The sequence below is a fragment of the Mustela lutreola genome, chromosome 12 (genome assembly GCF_030435805.1).
Source record: "Mustela lutreola isolate mMusLut2 chromosome 12, mMusLut2.pri, whole genome shotgun sequence".
NCBI lineage: Eukaryota > Metazoa > Chordata > Mammalia > Carnivora > Mustelidae > Mustela > Mustela lutreola.
In genome coordinates, this window is record NC_081301.1 from 15485616 (window position 1) to 15492716 (window position 7101).

The 7101-nt window shown below is 40.5% G+C and overlaps 1 long non-coding RNA gene across 1 annotated transcript; it reads right to left on the reverse strand.

Moving 5' to 3' along the window:
- Positions 1-1148: 1148 nt before the first annotated feature.
- Positions 1149-6892, reverse strand: LOC131812193 (uncharacterized). The gene is made up of 3 exons (XR_009346278.1): positions 6810-6892; positions 1579-1809; positions 1149-1334 (listed from the first exon to the last, which is right to left on the reverse strand). It is a non-coding gene; the product is annotated as an uncharacterized LOC131812193 (long non-coding RNA).
- Between the last annotated feature and the right edge of the window lie 209 nt (positions 6893-7101).

Consider the following 7101-nt stretch of genomic DNA (forward strand, 5'->3'; position numbering starts at 1 on the left):
CAGGTGTGATTAGTACGAACAGATAGCAGTCACCACCATGGCTTCTTCCTCGGCAGGAAGGGTTATATCCACTCCTTTTTCCTTGAGCATTTGGTATTCTAGGAGGCAGAATCTATTTCTCATTCCAGGGGCGTGCAGCTGTGAGTCACCTGGCTAATGCGGGGGCCATTCCACATTCCAGAAGCATGGAGCCGTGGTCTTTAGGCATTCCAGAGGCATTTGAAGCTGCAGGTCATTCATTATGCCAAGGTTAGTTTCTCAGACTGCAGAGCCAAGAGCCTTATTCTTTGCTAGTTGAGGTTGGAAACTGCAAGGAAGATGTAACTCCACTGGTGTCAGAAGGACAGAGATGGCATGAAAGACAGAAAATAAAAATTAACTGAAAAGAAGTCCCAGTTCATTCTTAGAAAGAATGGCAGGGACAGCATGTCGTGCACATGGATTTAAAGAGGAGATTTCTTTGAAGAGAAAGAAAAGTATAAATACAAATCAGGTTATAATTTATTGCTCTATCTTAATTCAATGAGAGGCAAGATATAGCATAGTAATGAGGCATACTGGAGCTCAAATCGATCAAAATTGGGTTCAAATCCTGCCTCTGCTTCCTATTAATTGTGTAACTTTAAGTGATTTATTTCATCTTTTAAAATATCGGCTTCATCATCTATAAAATGGGGACAATAAGACAACCTGACATTCTAAGATAATACCCTTAAAAGTGTTTAGCACAGTCTCTGCCTCAAAGAAAAGATTATAAACTTTACTATTATTATTATTATCACTATTATTTTGTGGGTGAGATTCTTGAGTTTTAAAGATGAAGATAATGATCTTGTTTTAATAGGGATTAATACCCATCACTCATTCCATTACCTTCTATCCTACGTCAGGCACTGTGTTAGGCACACAGTTATTTTTGCTAACTCTGGACAGATTAAGACTGGACTGTGTCTAATGGCCACAGATTCAACTCAGTAGGCTCCCAGTGAATATCTGCTATATACAGTGCTCTTTTTTAATTCCAATATTTGAAACAAAGATCAAGGGGATTTGTATTTTTGTCATTAAAGAAAGCATAACACAGAGTTAGATAAACAGAGATGATGAGGAAGGGCAAAAAGCGTATGGAATTCAGAGGAGATCAGGAAAGTTTATTTTTAATAGGCACATAGGCTGGACACTTCTCAGGCAGTTCCAAGCACAATTATGATGATGGCAAGAAGGCTGTACCATTCCCAGCACTGTGTCTTTGTAGGTTAAAATCCAATAGGACAGGTGGTTGAAGCCAGATAAGGAAGAACCTTGATTTTCATGCTAAGAGTATGAACTTTATTCTACAAGGGGTGATGAGAAAAAGGTAAAAAGAAAATATTTGGTTTGCTTTACTCTTTGTTGTTTTTGTTCCTACAGGTGAATGGCATAATCTATCCTTATGGATCTCCCAACTAAATTGCCAAATATCGGAAGAGAATATATGTGTGTAGCATCTCAAGATCGCCAACAGAGGACACATTTGTGATCTATGAACTATGGGGTAAAGGCGGCAAGGCAGACTCGGGATGGGGGCAGGGAACTTACATGTAACCTGCTTTACTGTTGGAAGACAGGACCTCAGGGAGGTGCTACCAACAGCAAAGCTCAGGCAGGAAGAGGAGGTTTCTTTGTGAGCGTGGGGTGGCCGCAGAGGCCGCAGAGCCTGCTTCAGGGGGTCGCAGAGGATGGCTTATGAATGTGCTGGTGTGCTTGTTAAAAGTGGATTCTGTAATCCTCGCCAGGACCAGATCTCCTTGGAGCAATTCCCCATGGCCTCTAAGAAATAAAGGTCAAAGTTTCTATCATAGAGTTCTCAAAAGAAATAGCAAATCAAGCTGAAAAAGACTCTGAGAAAACATCTTGTGATTCTTGCAAACATTTGTTGACTCTCTCCCGGTTCTAAAATCTGGAAATACAAGCTTCAGGGAAAACACAAGTTCCCTGCCAGGCTGGACCCTATAGGGTAGAAACTGTAAAATCGTGGACTCCCCTTAAGAAATGAATATGGAAATAATGAATAAAAGTTTAAACTTGAAAGTAAATCTTTACCTTAGAAAAGAATCGTAACAACTGACAATGCTAATCTGCTGACAAGGCTGAAATGCTGACATATATTTCACAAAGACCAGAAAAACATGATTTTCTTTATAACCAACATATTGTACCTCTACATTGTTGTCTACATTTTACCTGTATCCTTTGATATTTTCATATGGTGATATGTCTATACTATTTTCTATAGAGAGATTCAGAAATAAAGTTATTTTCCCCCTCTGGTGCTGTTTTTTTTTTCCTTAATTGATGCTTCAAAAATTTCCCATTATTCTCCCCAATTCATTATTGAAAATTAGTAGGTAAATATTTAGCATTGATATCATTGTGGGAAAACTAGTATCAAATTTCTTTAATATGTGAGCATTCGGATTTCAGAGAACTTCAGGTCTTCTCATGCAAAATGTAATTTAAATATTCCTTGTGTTGACAATACTCATGAACCAGTTTGTGATCAACATTGGATTGGCATAGTAGGACTTTCATGCTAACTTTGTTAATGTCTATAGTTTATGCCAAATCAGCAAGAAGTGAGTGAGAACACGCAAAGACTCAGTTGGACAGAGTGGTTTGGACCACTGAAAATGGTGGGAAAAGGCAGTCAAATAGTCCTTTCTTTTCTTTTTTTAAAGGTGGCTCCACATCCAGCATGGGGCCTGATGCAGAGTCTGAACTCACAACCCTAAGATGAAGACCTGAGCTGAGATGGAGCATCAGATGCTTAACTGACTGAGCCACCCAAGCATCCTAGTCGTCTAATACAACCAAGGATTTAGTTCAGATAGAGTACAGCGAGCGAGCCAGACAACAGTGGGTACTGAGACTAGAACTATGTTTGCAGCAAAGAAGGCTGGTCTGGAATGAGTGTTAAATACTGACAAGTGGTCAGATTTGTATTATCATACTTCTAAATTTTAGAAAAAGATACCTGCTGATTTATCACTGAATTTACAAAAAAGTGATGGCTCTACATGTTAAGATCATTAGTACGAGAAGATACCTATCCACCTGAGTCATAGCTCTGCCCCCCTACTGACCTGTGGAATCTTTTTAATGACAACTAGTCACAGAAGGGAGGACACACCACAAAAATACACCTCACCAAACTTTACCAAATATAGACCTATTTAAAATTCCCTTTAGCTACATGCAGAAAGGCTCACACCACTGGAGAAGAAGCAAAGTGTAATGAAGGAAGGTTCAGACTAAAAAGAGACAGCAGTCTTGATCAATTATGTAATGCAGTACTTTCCCTTTGAAAATTGTGAAAAAAAGAAGAAAGAAAACACACATAACCATGTGATCACAATGCTAATGCAAGTCCCACAGTCCTAAAGCTTAAACTTCATTTGCCTCCTGGTACATCTGCCTCTGTTCCCTGTGGTTTCCATGGAGCTCACATTAGAGTTCAGGGAGACAGACAATAAACACATGAACAAAATAGTAAACAGACAATTTCATATAGTTACTCTGCAATGAAGAAAAGTAAAATAGGATGTGTGATAAAGAGTTACTGTAGGCAGGGAAGAAGCAACCCTTTGAGCGAGGGGTCAGAGGAGACCCAGTTGAGGAAACCAGGTTTGAGCTGAGATGGGCACCAGGAGAAATCAAAATCTCCAAATCAGCAGACCCTGGGACCATGAGGCTTGGAAAGAGGAATGACTAGTCCAAGCTCCCCCAGCAAATCAGGGACAGAGTTAGGAATGTCGCCAAGACATCCTGGACCACATTAATGTCCCTTGCACCCACTCAAGGACTCCACATAAACTTTCCCTATAGATACTCTCTCTCAACATAAACTGACAGTGCTTACTGCCTTCACTCAGCTCCTGGTAAAGACATTCACTTATTCATTTATCTATTTATTTATTAGATTTTTTTTATTCATTTATTTAACAGACAGAGACCGCAAGTAGGCAGAGATGCAGGCAGAGAGAGAGAAGAGGAAGCAGGCTCCCTGGCGAGCAGAGAGCCTGATGCGGGGCTTGATCTGAGGACCCTGAGACCATGACCCAAGCCAAAGGCAGAGACTTTAACCCACTGAGCCACCCAGGCGCCCCTCACATATTTGTTTTTAAAATCACCAAAACCCCAAAGCCAAGTACTCAATTCAGTAGTCACACTGCGATTTCACAGTTTTAAAATAATCACAATGATTAGAATAACTCATTTCAGGGCCATAAAATCATTAAGGAAAAAAAAATAAAACTATAAAAACTCAGAGATCAATCAAGCAAGTATTCTTTAGATTATTTTAATTACATGTCTGTGTCAGATTACATCAATCAAATAGTCAATCAAACAATAAAAAATACATACAAACATAGAGATGTATGTGTGGGTGTGTATATATACATATGTATATATATGTGTATGTATATGTGTATGTGTGTATATATGTGTATATGTATATATATATACATACACACACACATATATAAAGAGAGGGAGGGGGGTACCTGAGCAGCTCATTGGGTTGGGCCTCTGCCTTCTGCTCAGGTCATGATCTCAGGGTCCTGGGATCGAGCCCCGCATCGGGCTCTCTGGTCAGCAGGGAGCCTGCTTTGCTCTCTCTCTCTGCCTGCCTCTCTGCCTACTTGTAATCTCTGTCTGTCAAATAAATAAAATCTTTAAAAAAAAAAAAAAAAGAAAGAGAGGGAGGGAGGAAGGATTCATGTGTAACATAGGCTTATTTATTTATTTGCTATTTATATTATGTGTGTTACAAAAAATCATACAAGACATACAAATTTTAAAAGATGCCCCAGAAATTAATGAAAGTAAAGTTCCTTTATACCTTCTACCCTTATTTATCAGTAGATCACTGTGTATGCACTTTAGGAAAGATCTGTCTCTCTTTGAAGACTTCTGATCTAGTAGTCTATCACTTCCAGTTTAAGCACAAGAAAATGGGGCCAGAGAAGAGAAATGAGAAAATAATATTGATGACCCAATGTAAAAAGTACACTACAGTACCTTATAACAAACTCAGCGTCCTATCTAAAGTCTTTTAAACCATCCCTGCTATTTGCTCAAATTATAATTTTTCCCATGCTTTCATTTAGTCTTTGCAAGGCCTCTCCTTACTCCCTAGGGGTTTCTTGCTTTGCCCGTGGTCTCCTCTCAACAGTGCGCAATTCAGGATCAGCAAACCTCTGTCACCAAACCCCAGCAAAGAGTAAACTCCCTCAAGTCCATAAGCTCAACCTGAACTCCATCCGTTTTCCTCAAGGATTCCCAGAACAGACACAGGCTCCCAGCCTGCTTAGGAATGCGGCACTGCACTTCTCAATAGCATTTTATGACACATTTCTCAAATCAAATTTAAAAGCATAACTGAGTGGAATTAAATTAATGCCGTCTGGTAATGTCAGCAGCACCAGAGCTGCAACAGGCTGGCTTAACTCTTAAACCTTCTAGAGCTCCCTGATACATATTCAATCTCTAGTGTTATTGAGAGAATCTGTGCACACCGTGTGTGTGTGTGTGTGTGTGTGCGCGCGCGCACACGTGCGCACGTGCGTGTGTGTGCCTGTGCGCCTGTCTGGTGGGGTGGAGGCTGGAACGTAGTGCCTGAGTGGTCTTCAAGAGCATAAAAGGAGTTACAGAGACTTAATGATCACACAGGCCCCATGACCTTGCTGTTTTTGAGTTGACAATTGCACTTCCCTTCCTGTTCCACAGAGAATGTTTAACTTCATCATATCATTTGATCATGATAATCACCGTGGGAGGAAACCATTCATGTTTTTATCTCCTTCCTTTATTATGTCTTTCTTGAACTCAAGTGCTGGGACTCCAAATTCAACATTCTTTCCACTCATTAAGTTTAATAATAATGACAACATTATGTGTCTTTTCAAGGTTCCCGTAACCTCTTTGTTGCTAAAGCCAATATTCCATTTGTCATTTTCATCTTAATTGACTCAATAGCATCATTTTACTTACTTATCACTTCCCTGTTGTTGGAACATGTTTTCTCCAATTAATTTCAAGATACATGCCCTTTAATTTTCTTTGTATATCACCAAACACTCTCAGTGTCTTTTTCTGGGGACTCTTTCTCTTTCCTAAGTGTTAGATGTTCTAGGGCTCCTTTTTCCCTCTGGCTAAACTACCCCGCTAGTGATCTTATTCAGCCCATGGTTTGATTTGTTTTTTGTTTGTTTGTTTGTTTTGTTTGAATTAAGCTATACCCTAACATGGGGCTTGAACCCATGACCCTCAGATCCAGGGTTGCATGCTCTACCAAAGTAGGTAGCTACGTCCATGGTTTTAAATGCCACTTACTACAATCGTTTTTGGATCTACATCTTCAGCCAAGCTGTCTCGCTTGAGCTCCAGTGACTGTATCCAACACCAGGTATCTCCTCTTGCATGTCTTACAAGCCTATCAAATATCACCGATGTCCCATTCTTGACCCCTGCAGACCTGCTCCCACAGTCTGACTCATGTCTGTAAATACAAACTCATTCTATCTTATTTATTCATTTATTAATTTACTCATTTATTAGTCTTCTAAAATTTGACAGACTGTATATTTAGAAGTCAACAATGAAGGTAAAAATCCCTGCCTACATGGGGCTGCTAACAAAGAAGGGGAAGACATATGTTGGTTGGCAGACTGGCCCACTTCCATGGAGAACAGGGAGAAATCAAAGACAGAGGTCGACCACTCCCAGTTAGTAGGCGGCGGAGGCGATAAGCAAGGGAAGTTACTTACAAGGGTGTCCTGGGTGGCTGCAAGACATGTAGGTTTCTGCATCCACCTGTCAAAATATTCAAAATGTCTGTAGAAACCTGCAGTTGATTCAGTCATACATACTGTTTGGATGGTCTCAATGACACCGTCCTCTCCAGGCTATGCTCCTGGAACAGCTCCCGTCATGGTAACCTTAGGAAGAGCATACTTCCTGGGATGGGAGGTGGCAGACAAGGAAGGAGTCCAATTGCCTGGGTCCAGCTGTGGTCCAGCTGTGGGCCAACCAGCGGTCACATCATCTTGCTCCCTTACC